The following is a 26,247-nucleotide window of genomic DNA, read 5'->3' as shown; positions in this document are numbered from 1 at the left end:
CATTGAGGAATGAATAATTTAAAAAACCATACAGCATCTGTGTATAACTTTGTATAATCCACAACAATACTCAAATCATCTAAACTTTCCTCAAACATCCATAAAACCTAATACAAAAGTGGAGCAACAGGACATCCCCATCACTCGGGAATATACTGCAATAAAAAAAGTTTAAATTGCATCAATTTCCCGTTTTTTCTGCTATACTCCCTAGGATTACTGGCAAATGCTCATCCTTATAAAAATTGATACTTTTTTTGCTATGTACATACAAAAATTATTTTAATCGACTGAACATTACAATGTTTTTGCCAGTCGACCAATCAAGTTAACACATTACTAAAAAAATAGTAGAAAAAATCAATAGAATGATTACATTATGTACATACAGAACCCCTTCTTGTTAGCAGATATTTAATCTTTTAAATGTTACTAATGCCATTAGAAGGAGATGTAGTTCACAGCATTGTTTTATTGACGTATCATGTAGAAAGGTCATTTAATTGAAATAAAAATAGAAAGAGAAACAACATGTGGGAGAAAATGTCAATGTTGATAATCAAATTAAATTAATTTTAATAGAAAGGATTCAATGCTGATTGTAATTGAAGGGAAATTTGTAATTGGAAATGATTTTATTATAGAATTGAATGGAATTCATTCTATTTTTATGTTTTGACAGATTATAATGAAATTCTGTCTATTCTCTGAATCAATTCGTCCAAAACTGCAGGCCGGTCCTTGGCATACGGTCTTGTCTACCTACTTTTAAAAAAACATTATCCATTAATGGCATTTGAAGTACAAAACTTTTTTAATCCAAAACAAAATTAAACCCAATTTATATCAGACCGCATTTCCCTCGATATAAATGAGCATGCAACATTAATGCACGATCAAGTAAATAAATAACACTGAATGTCGCGTAGGAGGCCAAAAATTCAATTTTCCTTTCAAGGCTCTTTTCATTTTATCTAACTTGACTGCAGTATTAAGCAACAGTAAATATTGATCGTAATTTTCCTGCAGTAACTACAAACACATTTTTTACATCCGACAAAAAAAATTCATACTTATTAAAGCTCGTCCTAAATGTTTTATATGAATCGTACAGTGTCATGTGGCCACAATTTTGTTTGCACATATATCCAATGTCTGCTTTTGGGAATAAGTTTATGGTACATATGCGTCCATTTCGTTCATTTTATTGCATGAGTTTCCACCTCACTTTCTCGTTTTCTCTATGACAGCATCCAATTCAATTAACTCCTAGCAAAAATATTATCCATGAATATAATTTCATATGTATGTATTTTTTGAGGGGATTGAAATTAATGTGGGAATTTATGAATGGAGTGTTTAATTTTTGGCTGGTAATTTTTGAATTTAATGTTGACGCTTTAGTACAGCAGCAATATTATTGATTGAATAGTTCATGAAATTAATTATTGCTTATGCTGCATTAGAGGTCAGCTTATTGAATTTTCATGGTATTTAGTACATTGAAACTGCATTGAATCAGCATTTAAACAAAAATTCAATTCTTGGTATAAGAAAGGACCTTAAAACTTAATTTCAGTTCGCCATAATAGCATGCCAGCCTAATATCAGATTATCATATAAGAGCATCAGAACGCAAATCCTCCATACACACAAACCAATTTTTGAGGTTACATAAGTGCATGCACCATAAAAAATCACACAATGAGAGAGCAAATTGAATGAATAATTTCATTTTTCACATAATTTTAATGTGAATAATGAACAAAAAAAGTTAATTGTGTGTTATTATTTAAACAAGCTTATGTTAACAGTAATTGGATTATTTCATAAATATCATACATGCTGTTCTCGCTTCCATTTCCTTTTTATCTTTTTTTTTTGTTATCTATATCCTCTTAACAATAATGAAGTAATTTCTGTAATGCGGTTGAATTTTTAAACAAACTCGCTTTTTATTCGTTGTGTTCTTTGCATTCTGTGTAGGCTGCGTACTCATTTTTATGATTAAAAACGTTAGATAAAGAATGTTTTAATTTTTATATTTTGTTGACGCAAAGATGCGGGTAGAATTGCTTCAAAATTAATGAAATTTTTTGATATGACCATAAATTCTCAATGTTTACAGTTGACATTTTAAAAGTTGTCCAATTATCCGATAAACCCATTCTACATGAACAGATCTTAATATACATTATATGTAAGCTAGCATTACTCCATTAGATTTAAGGTTCTCTCAAGACATTAAGGCTGAAAAAAATGAATTTCATTCAAGCCCACGTAGAGTGTTTCGTGAAATGTTTGCGATAAGATGATCATAATTCTTGTCATATTAGCCATGTGACATAGAGATGAATCTACTGCAAAAACTCGAACATTGACCCTGACTTTGAGTTACTTTAATAATGTGAAGGTTTAAAATTGTTTCATATGATTCAAAAACTAAAGTTCTGACACCTTTAATCCTCATGATTTTTTAAAATTCCATTTACACACGGTCACTGCTGAAAGTCATTTAATATCATTTGTATTACAGCAGCATTGTTTGTGTTATACAAAATTAAAATGTCTAAAAATACTTGATTGAGTGTCTAGCTAGCTCATCCTTTAGCAACCCTAATAGGAAGAAAAAACTTATTTGTGTTGGCATCTAAAACTCCTTTAATTCCAACAGATTACAACTTTTTTTGCTTTTGATGAACCAACGAGCACAGAAAGGATATCCTTTTCCCCAAGTAAGATTGCACGAATAATTGAAAAAATATTTTCATTCCTTTTTTCATTCACAAAAAAAAGTATTTTTTTACATTCAACAAAAAGAGAGAATAAGAGGAACGGAAAAAAGAGTTTATGAATATTTTTGAATATAATTTTCAGATCTGGTTAGACATTTCAATTGAAAATTTCACAAGAAAAGGGGATTCATGTTTATTTTAACAATACTTTGTAATTGAATATTCAGGAAAATCTAATACTTTGTTCTCTTTGCCTTTGTTTTATTTAAGCTCACCTGTGTGAATTGTTGATTTTGTGAGAAGATACGAGAAGAGTTGTTGATTCTGGTTTCGGTTTTATTCAGGTGAGTAATTGTGAATTCAAAATTTATTGTTTAGATCTCGTGTGTTCATTAATATTGCATAACTTAATGCCAAAATGAAGGTGAATAGGTGACTTATAATGTTTTAATTGCTTTATATACACATGGTATCTAAATACCAATGGTAATAAATTATGTATACTTCCACTACAAAGTAGAGATAATTTATATTTTTTGTATGGTAACTCAAAGGTCAGCAATTTTTTTAATTTATGATTCTTCGAACATTTGAGCTAAGGTCTCAACTTTAATTCATTTAATATCCAATCTGCAAGTCTTCCTTCTCAAAAATACCATCTCTGAACCAGCGCTATATCTATTTATGGAAAAATCTTCCATTTTTCAATTACGTTACGTAAAAATTTATATACTTACTGTGTATCTTCTGTAAATCCTCAAAATACATACAAAAATTCATTATCCATGTAAAAATAAATGTTAAGCTCGTTGAAGCTACAGGTTCTACTAAGAACAAGAGCCTTAGATTATTTAATGCATTTACAATTTTCATGCTTGTCATAAAAATCTTAATCTAGATTAACTAACTTTAGCAAAATTAAATTTTTTGTCATGTTTTGGAAATTAAGATGAGGAGAAATTTCTCGCATCACTTCACCAATTTAATTTAATTTTTTAATTCTATATTCTCAACATAATGAGCCGAAGAAGAAAAAAAAAAAAACATTTTCCATTCCATGAGCAGTTGTATATACATGTATATGAGAGACTTTTTACGCTTCCAACGTTTTACTGCTTAATTGAAAAACTTTTTTGTTGTGCATATGAAAGCAGTCTCTGGACTTTTAATATGCCATTAAATCTCGGCTTGAGAATTGACTTTTATGTTTCGGAGATGAATGTGCTTCTGTGTATTCGTGATTTTTAAAGGGAACATTTTTTATATATTTTTTTCTTAAAACTCAATTTTTAGTAGAGAATTAAAATTTAAGGTACTGAGGGAAATAAACCCTTTGTAGTTCAGTCAATTGAATTATTATTTCACATCATAAAAGGCATTAACAGATAATTTTATAAAGTTTTTTGATCAAAGGACATGAGCAGTATTATCTGGGTTGATGAAGAAGTTTGCTCTGGTTTAAGCTTTGGGGAAGTGAAATTTGGTTAAATTTTAATTTAGTTATGAGAAAACCAAAAGGAGACTCGTAAAAATTCAATTTTAGTCCAACTAGAGACTAGTCTAGGTCTCTACGAATTCAACGTAGCTTAAAGGTTGAAATGAAATATTTTACAGCTCAATTTTCAGCATTAAAGCTTTTTTTGTGAAGTCTGAAATTTAAATCGAATCAAAACACAATCTTCTTGATTCTGGCTTGATAAATATAATTTGTATATTAATCTCATATTTACCCTAGAGATATATACATCAATAACTCAGTCGGGTTTACAAACAAGCTAAAATCTATCAAATAAATCTGAGGTCAGGGTGAATTGAGGGATTGTAAACACTCAATCTTGTTTATTTTTGCTGAATATTAAGACATTTCAAATTTATCACAAAAGACGATGAAAAATCTAGAGAATCATTTAATTTAAGAATATTTTCTCTTTATTTCATTAAAAAAGTTTTCTTCATAGAAAAAAATGGGAAAGACAAATGAAATTGTAAGGCTTTTGTTCTCGTCATTGTTGTTGCTGATGTTATTAATGGCTGTAATTTTTTCAATGACTCGTATTTCCATCTTAAACAACGGTAGAGAGTACTCACCAAAGCACATACAATGGTCCTTAAATTGGAAAAGTTAAATTAATTTCACATAAATATTTTATATATTATTGAGATCATGATACTGCCGGTGACTTTACGGTCGTACTTTTCAATTAAATTCGAGACGAAAAAAAAATAAGAAAAATCGAGTGATTTATTTCATTTCTCATTTAACGACCGTACTTTTCAACTACTTTACTTTGTCTCGTACTAATGGCAATAATCATTTTTCAATTTGCCTCATTAAGTCATGGATGTGTCTTAAATTGTGATTTAATTAAAATAGATTTTAGTTTCAATGGATCAAAGTGAAAAATTGATGTCTGAAGAATGGAAAAGTTTTGAATAAGATTCAATAGATTTCCGTATGAGAAAATTAGTGCGAAGAGATTTTGAGATATTCTGAAAGAAGAAGTTGTTTAGAGTCCATAAGTGTTCAAAACTCGAGTCGACTCAATTTTATACAAAATTCGAGTCAACTTCGACTCTGATGCAAACATAAGAATGCAAAAAATGTAATAATGTCCACATGTCAATCAATGTTGTAGCTAAATAGGATTTTAATATCCGAGACGTAGCTCAAACTGACCCGCTAAGCTGTGTTAATGTATATTAGGGTAACGATCATTAAGGCAATATTTTTGCATCAACATTTTCTCAGAATAAAAAAAGATTTTTGTTAGACACAAAATCAACAACATGAGAAATTGGAAACTGTTTTTTGCATAAACGGACGTGAAGCCCCAGAAAGAAAACATAAACTTTTTTAACATACAAAAAACTCTAACAAATCAGATGCAGAATATCCAATATCCATATCTAAATAACGGCTTCTCTGACAACTTACTGGTGTAGACAGTATGCAGGAAAAAACGAACGGATGGACAGTTGGAGATGTAGATATTTGTTTTAAAAGGAAGTTACAACTTAATATTTGTGTGTGAAATATTGTTTTCAATTTGTTTAAGGATGAACTTTCAGACTCTTCTCTGAGGATTGAAAAAGATAAAATTTTAAGTACCAATGACTTTTTAAATCTTGGAAGACTTTTGAGATCCTTAACATATTTTTTATAGCTTTGAGAGAATCTTTAGAGCCTCTCAGAACATAAAAATATCCGATAATAAGAAAACTCAAGACATTTTCATTCAACAGTTCAAAATTAGCTCAAAACATGCCTAAGTAGTGACGTTTGCCAATTATTTAGATATTAAGATTGTAACTTATACGATTGAATACTGATCCGAATGGAGAGATTACCAATAAATTAGGCTATACATTGCAAGAGAAAAGTTTCATTTCTACTTCTTACATTCAACGTTGAGTTATTGAATCTCCATAATCTTCTTGAGGAGCCGTCTTCATCCTCACCATTTCAATTTTCTACGAAGAAAAATTCTGCAAGTGATATAATGGAGAGCTTTTGAATGGTGATTTGTATTGATGAGAAGGAAAACGACAAATCCTGATTGATGAATCGTACATAGCTATTTTTCGTTTTCTCTAAATTCCTTAAATGCGCGTAAGAAAATTTCCATTTGAGGGGAAATATTTTGGAAGTAAAATTGTTATTTCATATTGTTAGTGATTTCAATGGGAAAAATACGGCTAACGCTTGTAAATCGATTATGATATTAAATTGCGCAGAAAGGAAAAGCTGAAGAGATGAAAGATTTGTTGAGGATATTAAAGAACTTCCGTGAAGCTACTTGTTGTTGAGTTTGAATATTAAGATGACCAACAAGGTCCAAAAGCTCTAAAATTCAAGTTCCACTGTAACGCTTTGTATCTTAATCTTAGATATCACCTGAATATCATTGATCATTCACTGCCGCGTTGTCTCTTCCTTAGCACAACTCTCAAAACTCAGTTCAAGACAGTCCACACGGAAGTCGATTTCAAACAACAAACGACGAAGCTTAGTTATCATAAATTTGATTGAGCAGATGAAAGAATAACAATGCCTTAGCATTCATCCATTTAAATAATGCTAAGCCATACTCAAGGTTAAATTCACAAGAAGATATTGTCTGAAGTAGCTTCAAGATTAAAAGATTTGTAAAATATCGTAACTGATGAAATTTTTCTTCAACTTTAATAATCTTTACTACAGTAAGCCTTTACATAACCCTCAATGAATAATAACAATAATTGGAAGATTTTCTAGGTAAAGAGATGTAATTGAATCAGTAGCCATGGAACTAGCTCAGTGACCATCTTGAAATGCTCAATTCCTTCAATATCATTATGAATTCACATTGCATATCTCATACAAAATATAAATATCTTCTTAAAGTACATGTGGATTGAGCTTGGGGATCAAAATGAGAATATACTTCAATTGGTTTAGATGCGTGAGTTCACTGAAATATAATTTTACATTCCGATTGTCATGAAAATTCTCGTTTCTTTGGTGTATTCAAATTGAGTTTTCCGTAAGCATAAGCACATTCATTTTCGACATAAAATTTTGGGAAGCATATTATCAATCATCTTTTCGTCATACCATTGTTCTTCTTTATTCACTCGATGACGCCTTTTATCACTAAATATTGTTGGAAGGAAATGTAATTCAACTTTTTTGAGAGTTTTTAATGTATTTTTATGTTTGTTTTAGAACTTCTACGCTTGCTGGTGGTAAAATTGATGGTTTTTGGATGATGATCTTTAGGGTGCAGGTAGATCATTTATAGACTATCGAAGATGTTCCAAAATAATGACCTAAGTCCCCTGGAAGTTCACAATCTCCACTAATCATCCAATATATATAAATTTTCGTCATCATTCTTTCAACCTACATTTTTATCATCATTGTCATTCTTGTTCCTATATAAAGATAAACGAATTTAGGGGAAATTTTCATTTGATTAATCTCAAATACTTTCCACTTAGCACCATTACTGCCGATGGTGTTATCTTCTTTTGTTAATATGCTATGACATGAACGCTTTCTCTTTCCTTTAAATTTGATTTTTTTTTTGATATTTCTATCAGATATAGAAGTTAACGAAGAACAAAATAACGAGTTTTTGTTTTACTTCTGATAATCTAAATGGAAATTTGCAATTTATGATAATAAAGAAATTTTTTCATGGTTATGAATCGCAATTTAATAATAATAAGGGAGTATGGGTAAAATATGATGGTGATAATAAGCATGAACATAATAATGGAATGGATTGTACATCTGTGCATGTAGGATTCTGTTTTCAATGAAATGCAATCAAAATATACTTGGATATAATGAATAAAATCTGTATTTTCTGTGATAATGATTGAATTAAGGCTGATTGATTACAATTATGCAGTATGATTAAAAATTGATGTAGAACGTTCTTTTAATGGGGATAATAAAATTTTCTACGAGATGTAAAAGTTATGTTCAACTTAAGCCGACCTTCTTGTAATTACTGAATAATTGATGTGATGATTTATTGTCTAATTTATAAGTTGAATGAATGGTCAGTAAGGTTGTAGTATTTTTATTTACTTAGTCGTAATTTGTTAAAGCTGTATTTAATTTTATCAGAAATAGATGCATCAGTGTTCAATAAAAACTGAAAAGTCATCCTTTTATCTGACAATAGTCCGAATTTACTAGGAATTTTAGTAATTCCCCACAAACCAAATAACCACAAATTCAACTCAGATTCTCTCGAAAATGAAAATGGAAAATCTGTTGGAGTTCAATTGCATAGATGCAGTCAAATCTCACGTGTTCACATTCACATCATGAAAACGTATTCAGAATGACAAAATCTAAAATGAAAAATTCCATAAACCGTAAAATGAAGCCATCAGTAAGATGATAATGTAAAGAGTCATTGAAGGTCATGTAGGAATAATTTACATCTCAGAAAATGTTGGAATTTTTTAATTAAATCAGCTTGGAATGTTGAATGACATTTCTTGTACCAACATTATCTCCAATATTGAAGATTTTATCGTTTTCCATATCCATTCGCAATTTTTACGACTATGAAAAATTTGTCCTACAGGAAAAAAAAATATTTGCTATAATCATAATCGTTCCCAACCAATTCGAAATGATAGGAAAATTTTTCAAATACATTCACATAAATTTTACATTTTCTACGCTTATTCCTTTTTACCATGGAAAATATTTGAGATACATGTCGGTGAATACATATGTGAATGAAAAAGTAAACAGTGCCATGCTAACTGCTTTAGCTTGAAATGAAACAATGGGAAATGTTATTCAGTTTGGATTGACATGGGATTAATATGGATTGTTCATGTATTTCTCTTGAATTTAGGTAAAATGCAGAAATGTAAAGGCAAATACCTCTGTAAAAGCAGAATAGTAAGAGAATCCTCTGTTTAAGAGCCTAACTCGATAGAACCCAATCGCATATTTTTATCAACTGACTACTAACGTAGCAGGCAAATAGACCAGTTTTAGGTACTGTAGTGGTATTTCTCTACCATGAAAGTATGCTCATTCATGTTAGGGTTAGGAACTACTTACTTGACTATTTTTGATGACTTTAGTCGCAACGCTGTCTTAGCCTTTAGTATTACTTTAAAAATGCGTCTTATCACCTCAACTTCCAACGAATCAGTTATCCTTCAACTAGTTTCGTATCTATTGTGGATATGACACAAAAATCTACCAAGTCAATGCGTGATAGCAATATGAAAAATCTAAATGATCGTGAAGTTATTCTTTCAACAGACTTATAGGAAAAGAGGAACGAAGAAATATATAGATATTGCACGTCGCATACAATAAATTCCGCCAAAAAAAAAACGAGAACGAATTTTACTGACTTTTCACATTCAGCACATTTACCGTTGTGTATAGGATATCCATTATTTTTTTTAGTCGAAATTCATTATTTTTACGCATCCAATGCTCGTCGTGTGATGAAGGAAATCGCTTTATCGGAAACAAAAAAAAGAGGAGAGCATAAATGGCTCTATAAAGCAATAAAAAAATCACATCATAAATATCATGCGATAAAAATGTTTTGAATGAAAAATTGTTGCAAAGTGAAAAATCGCGGAAATGGAATTTATGAAAATGTTGATCGTAAAAGTACCTTTTTTTTCTCGTTATTACCAATACTGAATATTTGTTCAGCACATGCACATAATATATGCATGAAAAATGTATAGTAGCTGGCTGTTCCGTGAAATAATATGAAAAATTTATTTTTTGTACACAAAAATCTGCCCTATAAAAGAGCTTTATGCTTGCGTTTGTGTAAAAAAGTTAAATGTCAGCAAAAAATATACAAGTTTACATGGAACTAAATTGTGAGAAATTTGTTTGCACAGCTTCGATTGTTAAAACCCATAAAACCGATTATAAATTGATATTTTTTAGGAATAAAAATACACAAAATTAATCTTTGTGATTGATACTTATGGTAGTTCATTGCTCTTGTTTTTACTGCTGCTTATTTTGTGTGAAAAATGGAGATTTTGGATTTCTTTTCTTAGTCCTTTTTGAAATCGGTCTAACTTTAGTTCTGTTATCTTAATATCCTTTATAATCTCAACAAGAAAAATCCCTTTCCTTTTTTCATTCATTCCTTTACTTTTTGTTATTTATAAAGGATTTATAGATTTCTTTACGCAATTAATATTATGGTTTTCGATACTTGGATTCAGTACATTTGGATCCCGGGATTGAAACCCCTAGTTAATATACATTCAAGCAAAAATTGTATGAAGCTTTTAAACATCGTTTTTTATGTTATTTACATCCCTTGCATCCATTCATTCCATCATGACATAAGACCACCATGAAACCAACATAAGGCAAACGACCAGTCCGATTATCTGGAGGCTAAAAAAACAATCTATTATGCAGTGTTAACAATGATGTATTCTCAAAATGAGCAGCAATAAAAAACAATGAATTTTTATTTTAACACATCCTCTACGCTTAACAGTTTCATTCATTCATTTTTATGATATATATTCGTTAATTAAAACTCCATTCAAGTTCAAGATAAAAATTCCCATTTATTTTACGACACATGGTTGGTTACACTTTAGCTACGCTACCTTTTCTCGTGTCCAATATGTTGTTCCGTTTCAGAGATTCATGAATAGTACTCTTGTGGATAAATTTTTCAAAAATTATTTAAATTTTACATGTAGTTTTAAATTCTTCTAACTATTCAATTTTCATACAAATCTCACCATAATTACCTTAAAAATTCAACAAAAGCTCAAGAGAAATCCCACAAAATTTTCTCAAGCACACTCGGATTAAGGTAAATAAATCCATTTTCATCCTCCAAGTGTAAATTATATTTAAATTTTACGGCAATTTCCGGCAGCAGGCCTTTTCCGTATTATCACGATAAAAACATTAACAGCCATTTTTTCCATTTAAACTGTTATTTTTTGTACATAATTAATAAATTTTCCGCATGAAGAATGAACCTGAGACCAAAGCCATAGCAGAACAAAGTCAACTTGTCATAGACACTCTTCATTTTTGAGAATTTAACTTGTGGAAAAAAGTTTTAGACACGGAAAAATTTCTCCCTGTGAAAATGTTTTCTTGATGGCATAAAAGCTTTTCAGTACTCAAAATGAAATAAATTTTCACCAACAACTGGCGATTCTTAAAATTGTTTTGGTGTAAATGGAGGAATTGTTTTGGTATTAAGTAACAATTAAGAAGACTTGTGCCTTATTCTTATGAAATTTTGTATAAAAAGGTTGTTTGTAGAGACAGGAGAGGCTTAGCAATTGGCAAAGGGCAGTCAGCGATAGAGTCACTTTTAGACACCAACTGAAAGAGACCATGGATATCAAATGATTTATACGGCTAGCAAAGTAAGCTGTATAAAGAATCGGCTATGAAGAAAGACTGTAAACAACGATACATTATCATTTTGTCAGCTCTGCAGCAATAAAATACCGGATTACAAAACCTCAATTCCACTGCGTTACTTGAACATTAATCTGTTGCAGAACAAAACATCGAAATAATTCCTCGAAGAAAATGAAACAAAGAGTCAATGAACCTTTATGAATTGGAGTCTCAACCGATATAAATTGTGGGAAATTATTTATTAAGGTGATTGTCGTAATCATACGCAGAAGTGAATGCTGTACAAATTAAAAGAAAGTTAAGATTTTTGTTTGTGTACGGAACCTTTTTTGATAAATATGAATATAAAATGTTTAAGGAACAAACTTTTTGTAGACAGTTTTGATAACGATAAAAGAAATTATAACTTAGGCTTCACAGGCAGACCATGAAATTTTGGTAATCGATATTTAAAAACACCGTAGACTTTTTTCGTTGAATTATTAAGGACGGGGCTTCAAAAAAGTTTTTGAAAAATTCTACAAAATCCACATTTCATTACATTTTTTGTGCTAATCATTTAAGCTAGACTGACAGTCAGAATAAGGAAGGATATTTCGTTAGTCCTCTCACATTTTACAAACTCAAATCTACTAAATAACCTCAACCTTTTGAGCATGAACTATCACAAAATAAATACAGACCTTTAATTCATCCTTGAAAATGTTATGCCTTTGTTTTTCACTTTTCTACTTATTATATCCTCTCAAATTCAAGAACATCTCAGCAATTTTTACTTCAACAAAATACTTGAGTGTTGTTTTAAGGATTTACCATAGCTTAATTCAGCAGATTGTAAACTTTTTCATTTTGCATGGATGAATTCTTAATGCTACTCAAGCAATTAAAGCTTACGGAAAGTTTTTATCCAAAAAACTTTGAGTTGTAATTCTTTTGAATAACTTTCCTTTGATATTCTAACTTAGTCTTCATAATTTTAATGAAATTAAAATTGCAGTTCCTCATTTCATGAGATTTTTATGCAAAAAGTTTTTTTTTTCCTTCAATTTTCTTATCCTAATTATCTTGAATGTTATGCTGCCTTTCACAAGAAGTAATATTATCAGTGTAAATGTTGATAATATAGCTCATTAAGATAGAAGTAAGTAACATTGTAATATAATTTTAATTTATGCTTTTGCAAACATTTTGCATCCTTTGGTAATCGTGAAAATATTTTTAAATTATAATAGCAGTATGCTGGCCATAACCGGTGCCAAACAAACGTCTCATAGTTAGTCTTAGGCTTCAGGCCTGCATTTTTAGCCTGCTTATCAGCAGTGTTGGAAAAACCCTAATAATTCTAGGTGTGCTCTTGTAAGGTTCGTTCTAGATTAGTATTAATTTATTATCATCAATAGTATGAATAAGTAGGAATCCTCACTAAGGTGGATGAATGATGACAAAGTCAACAAATTATAAAAGTTTCCTTTCACAATTGTTATGCATTTAGAGCAGAATAACTAAAGATGTTGATAAGTTTACTTTTGCATAGTTTACACATTATTCGGAAAAGTTTTGTTGGACGTTGTGTTATTTTTTGTTGTTAATGTCCTGAAATGTATGCATTTAAATGTAGATATTTAGTACAAGTATAACAAATTTTATTGAAATTACATCAAATTAAACTGGCAAGCAATAGAAGACAAGTTTGCTCATACTTTAAACAAATCCAACATACCAACAAATATAGCCTAAGCTATTTAGTTACAAACTTCTAAAAATATTCTTTGCATTTAAAGGTTTTCTTCTTGCAAAGCTCTTTAAAAACATACTGCAATGCATATAATACATGCTTACATACATACAATTTCTTCAACAATGAAAAAAACTCAACAAAAGCTAACGAACATAGAAGAAATCCTTATAAGCAGGAAAAACTTAAGTGAATAAATGTATATGAAGCACCACCAACTCTAAATTGTCTCACAAATAGCATCAAACAATTTTTTATTACACAATTTATTAGATATACTTACAGTACTTGTAACAATTTAACCACTTGTCCTACTAAATTTACCCCCAAGTATGTTGAAAATGAAAATAAAAAGGATTGAGAAGATCCCAAGGATACAAAGTTTGTGTGTGCATATATTGTAAAAGCCATCTTAATATTACTGATTTTATCCCCCCAATATCATACAAAACGATCTCTCTCCTTCATTGCTACCTCAACATGTGCATGTGATGAAAATTTATTGTTGTCTTCTCCTTCCGTTCCTTCCCTTATTCTCTTAGATAAAATGAAGGCGAATAACAATTTTCGGTGAGATGCTTCATGACACGAGAGAATCAACACACAAGAAAGTGTATATTTATATTTTTATATTTTGTTGCCTTTTTTTCTGCCTCAAGACATCTCTTGTTCACATTGCTCTTTACGCTTCTTTTTTTGTGAAGAACAAAAAAATTTATTGCTTAGAGATTTCAAGTTTATGCTTGATTTTACGCAATTTTCTGTGTCATGTGCATGTATGTATGTACAGCATAGATGTTGAGTGGGGATATCCATGAATGATGTTCATTGAAGAGCTCTATATTGATTCAAGCTTCCTTATTTCTACTTTTCCATACAAAATCTGACTTTTCCAAACAGAATGTCCATCAGTATACTGTATACCTCTTACTACCTCTAATATATCAGACGTAATTTATAAACGATCCCCTAGAATCATATAGAATATTTTGCGGAAAGCTTAAAAGAGGCAAGATAAATTTTTTCAACCCCTTGTTAAGTCCCATACATGCTATAATAGAGGAAAATAACTAGAAGAAGCACACCATATGAAGGCGGGTGTTGAGACACATGCGTTAATAATAATACACAGATATGAATTTAAACTCTAGTCCGTGAAGATTTTTCATACTTTTTTTGCCTGACATCTTCGGGTCAAGTTTCTACAGAGGAACGACCGTAAGTGATCATAATAACCACATGCTTGGCTGATGATAAATTTTATTAATTTTTCATCGTAACTCGTTATCTATGCATGAGCATTGCGAGATATAAAGAGGAAATGTGTAGCGGAAAAGGATGAAAATATGAGAGATTTCATGCTGATTTTTTGGTGTCAACAGCAATAAAAGCCCAAGCACTTTTATAAGTGATGATAAAAGCATTTTTCAAATAGACGACTGAAACGTTTTGATGATTTTGGCTCACTCGCGTATGCGATTTTTCTTATTATGTTTTTTTAAATGGAATGAAAAAATAATATTGAGCATTTTTCTTCAGATGCTGCTAACTTCCTGGTTGGGAATTTTATGTTTAAATTTGAGGACTTATCTCGAGACGTAATTAGACATTTTCCAGTTAGTACTTATTATCAAATGCCTAGTATTGACACACTGTTTTATAGCTGTGAAGTTTAAAAATAATTGCACGTCTCTCAGAGATTCACAATTCCAATCTAAAATGCCCTAAAAATACACCTATTTCTTCATCAATCCTATACAAATCCTCTCCAAATCCTACAGTCCCCATGGAAGTTCAAAAATAGAAACAGAATAAATGTGAGCATTTAGCAGAGCTTAACAGCTAGAACCGTGATGGAAAAGCGAATGGAGAAAACGCTGCAATATTCTATCCACTTAGAAGCACAGCTTGAAATGTGAATTTTTTTTATTGCAATACCAGAAAATATGCGGAACTTACTCTGCGAGGAAAAGAAAAATGAAAATGGGAACAAATTAATTTTTTTCTCTTCCTTGTTAAATGAAAATAAAAGAAGAGTTCCTATACAGCAGCTTTTAATGAATAACAATGGAAATGGAGATAAGAAGAAAAAAAATTCACTGGCACTAATGTCTATTTTAACGATTCATAATTTTTCATTAAATGCTTTTAACGAGGTTAGATAAATGTGCTGAACATACACGAACATACATATACATAATTTCATCTGCGATTCGCTAGTGTCGAGGAATCTCAAGGAGGAAATGAGGAAGGAATGTATTAAAACATAATTTTTAACGGAACAGAGGGACTCTTGAGATAGTTTCATATCCATAGCGCTTTTAATGAACGATGAAGTAAAGTGCAAATGCATTTGTGGAAATTTAATTTTGAAAAGTATGTTGCTGTATAATTTATTAATGCTCGCTTGCTGTTGAATGGATATTTCTCGTGAGAATGAGTTTTTATCATCATAGGACGGGAAATTTGTTAAGATGTAATTTTTTGATGACTTTTTTTTGAAAAAATTACTGTAATTTGTAAGCCAGTGCTTTAAAATACATCAAAAAATATTCAGATCGGGTCACATCTTAACTTGTAACTAGAGGAACTAGAATATTTGAATTTTGATGTAAAATGTGCAGGAAGCAAAACTTTGATGTCATACTATAGTTTTATGGTACTTACTTTGGAATCAATTTAGTATCAAGCTTCTTCAACAAAATAGTTATTCTTAGTCTTCTATAAAATACTTATTAAGCTTCCTATTTCTCAGAACAAATATTGAGCTTACCGACTTCTAGTTTAGAAACTTGGTTATTCATGCAAAAAAGTTTTCCGAGAAGGAATTTAAAATTGGAAATGAAAAAAATCAGCTTCTAACCAAACCAGTTTTAATATTCCAACATGCCTTACATCCATCAACCGACATTCTCATGAATCCTCTAAACAATGCTAACATTATTCAAAACTCACGAATATTTCATAAAATTCAGGCTGTTTGCATATTTTTAATGAATAATCTCTTAAACTGACTCAACATGAAACTTTTCAGCTGCATTTCAATAGCTCAATATAGTCAACATTAGCCTTTTTTTGCTGCTCTTATAGAAAATTGTATGAATGAATGAAAAAATCTGTTAGTTTGTGCATGCCAACCATGAATAGCTATTTTACATAAAACATTTACCAGCTGTGTCGTTCATCTGAATTCTTTTTTTTTCAACAATCATTTCATTGTAGACGAGCGTCTCTATCTCTTTATTTTTGTGGCATGCATTTTTTGCTGTTTTGGTTTTATTACAGTTGACGTTCAAATGGACATGAAGGAATGAGTTTTGCTAGGCTATCATAGATGATTTAGTGGGAATTGTTGGTAAATTTTTGAGGAGGGTCCTAAGTTCGGGGGTCATTCCTTATTCCACGTCTCTCGTGACCTTCCTTACCTGTTAAAAAATATACATCACTCTCTTAGCATTTATTTAATTCTGGAATTTCTTCTAATTCTCTCATTAAAAATGTCTTGAAAACATGTTTCCATCCATGCATGCTGCCATTAAAATGAAAAACGATTTAAATGTGATGCTTCAATATTAAAATAGCAAGAATAATATAATTGTGACTAAAATGATGCCAAAAATTTGTTTTAAAATTGTATCTCACGAAATTTTACTCCATCTCTTCATGTATCTCCTGTGTAAAATGAATAACATGAACAATAGAAATTCAACACTGTAAATGCTGTTGTTTTTCTCCATTTTTGTCATCTCCCTGCAATAGCAAGAATGAAATTTAATTTTTGTAGATCAAAAAACAACAAAAACGGAAATCTGACACGATGTCACTATACATAATTGAAGAAGAAAAGAACGATGCCATAGTAGAACAAGATAAAAAGGATGAGAAAGTTTCATTATGTCTATCTCATATTTCACTGTGTACTATCAAGATAGCTTTAGTGAACAGTATTAAATCAGAAGAAGTTTCATGCTGTCATTAGAGGTGAAAAGTCATATTAAGTGTGAAATATATTTTGGGATAGGGAAATGAATTTGATACGATGTTTAAGTGAGGAAATATTGGATATAAAAAAGTCAAGTTGTTGACATTTTACTTGATTTTGGAATATGATTGGGGATTGGTTAATATTAAAACATCAGATATGTATTCCCTAATTCAAATAGGATTTCTACAATATATGTTAAGCATGGGCATCTAAATTGGCAATATAGGAATATCCACTAGTATTACTATAGTTTAACTTTTAAATTCCTGTTTTATGAACCTTGTATTCCCATATGTGTATCATAAATCAAGATTTGAATGTGTTGAAAATTCAACATGTCGTTAAAAGTTAAAAATCTACACATTTTCCCCATAGAATATACAAAAATTCTTACAATTGCCCAACAAACCATAAAATTTAACATAACCCAACCTTATCTATAAAACTACATCCAAAATCATGATAATCTACTGCAAACATATTTTCTTCTGAAAAAAAAATTCAACATTCAAAATTGATCCATGCCATTCCCCAGATTATCTTTTATTACTTTATGTTTCCATCATCAATTTGACTTTCCCTTGGCTTTTGTATTCCCGAGGTTCACTCTTACTCCTTTTCCTTCTTCTTGTGTTATAAATTTGTTTTCCATTCAACCTTTTCGATTCACTCCTACTTCATTATTCATCCTGTTTCCTGAAACTTTTTTTTATTCTGATCCATTTACCTTTGTTGGTGCTGTTTATATCCCTTCCTGCATTATGCCATAAAATGTTAATTTCTTATCAAAAGACATCGACCCATCAATCTACTAAAATTTAACATTATTAAGTTTTTGAGTCATTAATAATGATTTAGGAATGAATCATTGATGAATTGGATTTTATAGGATGGTTGACAGATTTATTTGTAAAAGGATTTGATGTGGGTGTACTTGGGGATTGTTCATAAATTGGGTTCGAAAGTACAGATTTTGAGTATTAGGGTTTAGACATTTATATGCACGTGAACCTTAAAATAGCATTTAATTCATAATTTATTCCTAAAATAAATCCTTAAGTATCGTAATGAGAATAATAAATCATTTCGCTTACTTAAATTATTTATTTCATTAAGACAACAAGCCTAATGCCTCAAAAAGATATTTCAATTTAAATAACAAATACAGCAAATGATAATAACAAGCTTGAAAGGAGCATAAAGATAAAGAATTTAATAAGTAAACGTTGAACCAAAAAGAGAAAAAACAACATTTTATTACTTTTTGGCATGCTCTTCTTATGCTCATTAAATTTTCATTAAAAGAACAAATGGATATTAAATGGTGCATATATGTCGATATTAAAAGCTCTTGCGACTTTTTTGCCTTCTTTTTATGTGTGTATAAGCACTTTTTGGCATGAAATTAATTTTTTTTGGATTGAGTCAACTGCTGCTGCAAGGTGTGAAAACTTTATTTGGAAGTACAAGAAAATTAATTTGTTCTATGAAATCAAAGCAAAAGACTACGTGAGCAAGTCATAAATTCTCAATTCTTCAGTTAATACTTGCAATTAAAATTTCGTCTATAAAACATTTCCACTAAATTACTGTAAATTCTACTTAATTCTCTCTGTACACTCTATGTCTTAATATAATTCCCATACCTTGCCACGAAACAATGCTCGATAAATATCCTCAATTGTGCCAAAACAGTACCGAATTTATGGTCATAAACTTTTCCATTTTATTTCGACAACAATTATTCCAATTGTGAATGTACAAGAGAAAAAATATTTTCCGAAGAATATTAAACGAGCAACAAAGCTTTTGAAACTTTTCTTTTGTGTTGTCATAATTTACCGAACCTCACAACACAGCAAAAAAAATCATTCAAAGGAAATAGGAGTGGGAGACAGAATAAGAGTTTGTAAAGTATTAAGGAACAAACCACTTCTTTTAAAAATGTTCTCAAGTGACCATTGTAAAGAATAGAAGTTTTAATAACAAAAAGCTTTTGGAGCACAACGTATTGCTAAGAATGGGGTTGGGTCTGTGAATAAATTTGTCTGAAAAGTTTTAAAGCAATGCTTTTCTATTATGCAAATGTTTCACGACTGGACACGTTTTCATTTGACTGACTGTGTGTCTAATTCTAAACTGTAAAAATTTAGTCACGAACACATTAGTACTAGTCAAATAAAGCCTGTCAACTAGGAATTATTTCGAGTTTCGTCCAAGGCTGCAGGTCTTGAATGTCAAGACTGTCTACATTGAATAAATTGCAATATTAATATATTCCAAACCATAGCATAAAATACTTGCAATATTTTGTACCACCAATTGTGGGTAGCACTGCTATCGTCTACAGAATGAACCTCAGAAATCAAAATATTTGTTTACGAAAATTTTCTTGTGCACGAGCTGCTGAACGAACAATAAAAAGTATATTTCGAACAAATTTATTATTCTCTCTCATTTACATCAATTAATGTCTGTAAGGTTTCTAGAATGTAATGGAAATTTTGATTGAAAAAAGCTTTTTGTATAATAAAATTAATTTCTTCTTTTTTGTCAAGACCATTTTTTGTTCGATTAGTTTATTTTTTATTATACTGTATTCATAATATCCAAAAAGAGAACCAAAATGGCCATAAATAATTTTAGTCTACCCACAAGAGTTCAGCATGTCCTCTTGACACCCACCACCTTTACCCATAATGGTCTAAACAATAAAGGACACGTTCATTAATTCTAATCTAAATCAGCAGGTAAATCAATTTAAACACTCTAACCACGGGTCTATCTGAATATATATTTAAATTCTAAAGTGAGAAATATCACATTCACATTAGAAGTTAATGAGGCAGAGCACATAAGGTAATGAGATTTAAGTGCAAATGAGCAAAATAATGTAAATTTTATTGTCATTATGCTGATGGCTGGTTACACATTATGGTATTAAATTAATGATGCATTTTTCTCTGCTTTAATTCGAGAAAGATAAATTTCATGCCGTAGGGTGAGGTGAGGTGAAATTTAAATTAGGATAAAGTTTTTTTTTGGAAATTTTCATGAAGCTTTTTAAAGGACGATATGATGCTGAATAGTATGTTAATGATTTTAATTATGAGCGCTTGAATATCATTATTTAAATTATGTAGCTTTAAATATAAAATACATATTTTTGGGATGATGATGATAAAACATGAGTTTGAAAAACAAAAATAGCTTAGTAACACTGTTACTATGTTGCCATACTACTGGATAGTCATACATAGATCATACAAAGTAGCATGTGTAAATCCTCACAAATATCAAATATTTTACAGTTGAACTACCCTAATTGTCAGCAAGTTTTCAGCCTAGATTTCACTTTCTAATCAAATTACCTTAAAGTTGAAGTTTCAGCATCTTAAAATCAATAATTTTGAAACTAGAACCTTCATCACCCAAACCAGAGGTGTTAAATTCAATAACAAAATTCCAAAACCGAAAATAATTCCTCAAAGCTTAAAAGGTATCAAAAAATAATTTCATCCTTGGTTGGTGTGGATTATCGGAAATTCTCTAATTAAGAAACTTACGGTACGAATATACCGCAAAGCCATTAATTCCATCCCACATCACCTACCTCTTCTTTTTATTCGATTTAAAAAAGGTAAGACGAAATTTTTCATTATTCATTATTAACAAATTTCATGGGAAATACAATAATAAAGTCTGACACATTCGATAATAAAGGAACATCCTATCTCATCTGAAAAATTGAGATCGGTAAAATAATCAGTTTTCTTTTAAATCTACCCTTAAAAAATGAGAATAGCACCATCGCCTTAGTCATCCAGTTAGCGTCGTTAAGGATGCTTTGAGAGAGGGAGATGTAATATATTATGTGCCAACTTGTCACACTGCTATGGAGGAGAGAAAATGTTTAAAAAATTACTATACGACTGTTTGTATGTACATACATCTTATACTTATATGATAGCATGTCAAATGAAAAATTAGTATTTTTTTCTTCATTTCTGTAAGGAAAAGCATTTAAAGTACATCGGATGAAATCTGCAGACTCATAACTTATGTCAATTGTCTAAGTCAAGAGAGAATGAAGGTAGAGATGGAAAAATGTAAAATAAATATATCAAAGAAATGGATTTTATGTACATGCTGTGAGGACAAGGTGGGGGTAATCAATGTAAAGTTAGTTGATTGACAATTCCAGATGATTTACATGTTTTTGAACTGAATTAATGAGTTTTGAACCGGATCAATAAGTTTTGAGAACTGGATCAATCTATCTAGAATCAGTTCAATTAGAAGCCAAATCAATCTATTCCAAATGTATATATCCATAATAAATTCCTCGAAAAACCTGAAAGCTACCCTCCCTAACCATAGACATTCGATCTTTTAAAGAGAAAACCGTAATCTTTTGAAATTAATAGAAAATTTTATTTGATATGTGGATGAATAGAGCGTGTGCAAAAATAAATTGTTTGTTCCATAGCCAAAATCTCATAAACCACACACATATATATTGGATACCATATACAAAAACAATTTTTCATGCAACTCAATTTGTTATCTATTGATACTTAATTGACTTGATAATTGATTCCATTTGACTTATGGTGTGTTTTCACATCCAGAACACTAGTAGAAAAGCAATATTGATTACCTGACTTTATGTGATTGATATTTGAGCTCTTGTGTACATATACTACTACCTTCCTTGTAGCAATGTGCATTGAGCCTGAAACATCAAATATATTAGATATGTGTATATTCACAATAATGTGAAAAACACAAAATCATATGCAGGAAATTCAATTCAAAGACTTCCTTGATTGCTTTATGGCAAAAAATGGTAAATCAATTTAGCAAAACTTGATGAATGAAATTTCAGATGATATTGACATTTAAAATGTGTAGCAAAAGTTTTCTTCTTTTCCTTTTTATATGAGTGTGATTCCAAATATTCGAATTAGATTTTCAATTGGCTTTTGTGTAAAAGTAAATGTTTTTCTCGGTTTTTACGGTGGAATTGAATTTTCTGGAACAAGTTTTTTGAGGAGATGAGGTCAATTTTCTGTAGATTTAAAGGTCACAATGGGGACATTGAGAATGTATGTGTATTGATTTATATAAAATCCAAAGTTCGCCACTGTCACCCGTATTTAAAGCCTTTTCTACTTGGTGTCGCTTATGTATGGAATAACTTTTGATGTTTACGGATATAGTCAAAAAGTAAAAGTTTTCGTTTTTCTGGATCAGAAATGCTTGTGGTTTATTATGTAAAAAATGTAGCTTTTGAAAACTTTAATCATTTTCCTTCCTCGAGGTTTCATTCACCTCATGCTAAGCGCTAAAATCAAAAACAAACTTTTTCTTCAAATAAAAACTTCGTTAATTATGCAAATGAATAGCATAGATTCCTAACAAAGCGTGATTGAAAAACGTAGTAAATTTTATATTCATAAGCAGATAAGATTGTGAATTAATTTATTATTTATTATTTATTTTAATAGAAAATTACTTGTGGCTGCTATACCTTAAAATTTCATGACTAAGTTTTCGGTAGTTTTTTCCACGAGGCAAATTTTGCTATAGAAATTTGTGAATATAAACGAATTATTATTATTATTTTGCCATCATGCGATGACAAGTTTTATGATAATGACTGTCAAGATTTTCACGTTTATGATGAGTATGATGGAGCATTTTCGGAAGTGGTTTTGCCGCAGTTTCCTTAAAGGATTTATTAAAGTTTTTGGGGGTTATCAGAGTTTGAAGACGACCTTGTGACTTTGAGGTGACTGAAAGAAGACTTTGAACTAATTCAACTCGTAGTTGAAAATCTGAAATCACATATTCGCATGCATGTTCTGAGTACCCACACGGAGGGAGCCCCCCTCCCCCCACTCCTAATACTATTGTAGCTACGCCCCTGCTGCTAAATATTTGTATATGCCAACATTTTCATGTCATTTACTCAAAAAAATGTATTCAGCATGAAAACCACCTCACGAAAAGTAAAGTCTGTCTGATAAAGCACCAGCCAAAATTTATATTCAACCAAAAATCTGTCTGTCATCAGATATTCACACTCTTCAAAGTTTATTTTCTTCTTGGCACTCTCACATTACACAACCGAACAAAACCACTCACCTTTTATAATCCGACAAAAACTGATAACATTTACTGCTGAATAATTGCGCTAAGGTAGGTCACCCTCAAACTCAACAATATTAATTTTTCTTTTAATCGATTCTTATGTCTTCTTCATTGCTAAATAATAATAAAAGGGATGACACAAAAAAAATATTTTTCTCATCATTCGAGCAGCATGGGTTAATTACAAAAAAAAGAAGGAGAAAGTTTTCATTTTGTTAGCAGTTCATTAATAAAAATAACTCATCATCATCATCATCGTCGTCGCTGTTGTTAGGAATACTTCGACTCGGGGAAAGTGAAGATAAACATAAAATGGAAGTGATCGCTATGATATACTGACTAAACCTTGCCCGTAGATACTATAAAGTGAGCCATTGTTCCGAAATTATATTATGACTGAGATTAATTAATGTTCAGTACGAACTCTATGTTAACGGGATTTTCAGTGATCCTGTTTTACGGACGGAAAAGTTTATCCTTTATTTTTGAATTCAATATTGAATGTTATAATAATACCCGACGTCTGCTTTTGTTGATATTCAGGCACCTGACATAACAAGAGGTGAACTGAGTTTATCAGCAAGTTCAAAAATGTCTAGGATTAAATTTTATTAGCGCAATTAAAAATTAACTTCCACGTGGAACTAAGCAGTTATTTAAAATTCAAATTTAAATTTATTATCAACGCCCAACATCATAGCATATAATTGAACTAAGTAGAGCCAGGAGAAAGGCTGCTTTAACTGTTTTAGAGCATGATACGGAAATTAAAGCTGTTTATTGTAAATAAGGAGAAAATTAACTATGAATAATGAAAAAAATTAAATTAACTGAACACCGCCACAGGAGGAAAGGAGGAGTTCGTGTCTGCCATTAATTTTATGATAGTGTGGCAATTTGGTTCAAATTTAACTTGGCTATTATCATATAAATTAGCATCTTTGCATTTTTTGATAGAGAATAAAAATGGAGTGAGGATTTTAGTTAAGAACTCATTTCATGTGCACATCATTAACTCCGAATGTGGAGTCGTTAACATGTATCTTGGGGTGAAATCTACATAAAACGCAAATTTTTCATAGTTCTTTAGTTTTAATTGCTTAAAAATTTAATTTTGGACTTGAAATTTTTTTCTAGTTTCAAATGTAAACTTTCAAAGACTTTAGGATATCCTCTAAAAGATAATTCAATATCATCCTTAAATATTCAAATTATGAGCAAGTATTATTCTCAATAAATGAATTCAATTTGCTCTCTCTAAATTTACATATAACAGATACTAAAACGAGAACAACGCACCGACATATATAGAGCATGATAGGAAGCGAGAGGATGTAAAGGAAGGATAAGCAAAGTGTAAATCAACTTCCATTCCCACAACTTTTTATGCACATCGCTTAATCATAACAATCTCATATGGGAAATGAAAATGAGCAGTCGATGCAGTATTCATGAAAACAGCTATTTATAATCAAAATATTGCAGCATGTAGAGCGTAATAGAAGTGTTGTTTTAAGAAATGTATGTACTCTTTAATGCTTTTTAATATGAGAAGCATGCAGAACTGTAACTCCTTATTCATGTAAAAATATGGTTTTGAATCGATAAAAGTTTTAAATTTTTAAACTGATGTCAAACAATTGAGTAATTTTATGCTTCTACCTGTGCTGATCGTTGTTATATAAAAGTTTTATGCAAATTTGAATGGAAAAATAAAATGGATAACTTTTTCCATCACTTAATCAATAGATTCCAGCACCAGGATGAAGTTTTTATTTCAAATGGCTGTGAACGAGAGTCGAGTCTCGAATCGTGTTTTAATAGGTTGATATGGCAAAAAAAATTTGAATTTAAGCCTTAATTTAATGAGCTTTCACTGAAATGTTAAATAGTCAACCTAATATTAACACCTATAGCTTCATCAATGAATACTAATTGACGTCAGTTAACATTAAATTCTACGAAATAAGTTAATTGCTTCATTATTTTAATTAATTTACTATAGAGATTGTTGGAATATTCACGAATACGATTTTAACATATTAACTCTCATTTACCATTTCAAAAGCTTTTCAGTTTTCAATTGAAAACTTTGTGTGATGCTTAATTACTACTTACTACGTAGTTTAAACATTTTTTACGTTTCGGTGCTATTAAATTTTTTATTGATTTCAACATTTCAACTCATCCTTAAAGTTCCATCAAGTCACACTTCTTTGGGCAACAGAAAGGTCAAAGATATTAATTTATAATTTAGGTGCTATCAAAAATTCCATTAATTGGCTATAATTTAGACGTGAAAGGTATCGCTTGCGGTCATTAACGATTTTCATCCTTTTTTTCAATAAAAATTAATATTTCATTGATGGTGGTGATTAAGATTGTGAGGCTTGCGGTCCTTAAAGCGCATCTTTAAAGAAGTAAATTCTCCGAAGTCCAAGAAACAAAAAGCTCTTATTTACTCAACTTTTGGTTCTTCCAAGAATAAAACAAATATCAAATTATTTAACCCTTCCTAAAATTCTCATTATTTAGGAAGCCCGCTAGTCATTAAAGAGTTAATTCAATTATTGTGTAATGGTAAAACAAATCGACAGTTATATCGAATCTTAGCGTAATCCACTTGAATTCCGTGCTCCTTGTGGGTTCCAGATAACTGAAATTATGGCCCTGGTGTCACATAATATCAACGTTGTTGGTCCGTGTTCATATCTACTATAACCATAAAAAT

General features: G+C 30.4%; 1 protein-coding gene across 4 annotated transcripts in view; it reads left to right on the top strand.

Annotated features, from left to right (window-relative positions):
- The window catches only part of LOC139093461 (uncharacterized), a 65,948-nt gene that overhangs the window by 22,582 nt on the left and 17,119 nt on the right, over positions 1-26,247 (top strand). For 3 of the 4 annotated variants that reach the window (XM_070644196.1, XM_070644197.1, XM_070644194.1), the window contains exon 3: positions 3,006-3,079. The exons of the other annotated variant lie outside the window; for it this stretch is intronic. The gene's annotated coding sequence lies outside the window, so the exon portion shown is untranslated. The remainder of the gene's footprint in view (positions 1-3,005; positions 3,080-26,247) is intronic. 4 annotated transcript variants of the gene reach the window in all.

The sequence above is a fragment of the Chironomus tepperi genome, unplaced genomic scaffold, assembly GCF_022539635.2.
Source record: "Chironomus tepperi strain 1889 unplaced genomic scaffold, CSIRO-AGI_Ctep_v1 contig_335, whole genome shotgun sequence".
In the NCBI taxonomy this organism is placed as follows: Eukaryota; Metazoa; Arthropoda; class Insecta; order Diptera; family Chironomidae; genus Chironomus; species Chironomus tepperi.
Note: the sequence above shows the minus strand (reverse complement) of the source record. Positions and strands in the feature narration are given on the sequence as shown.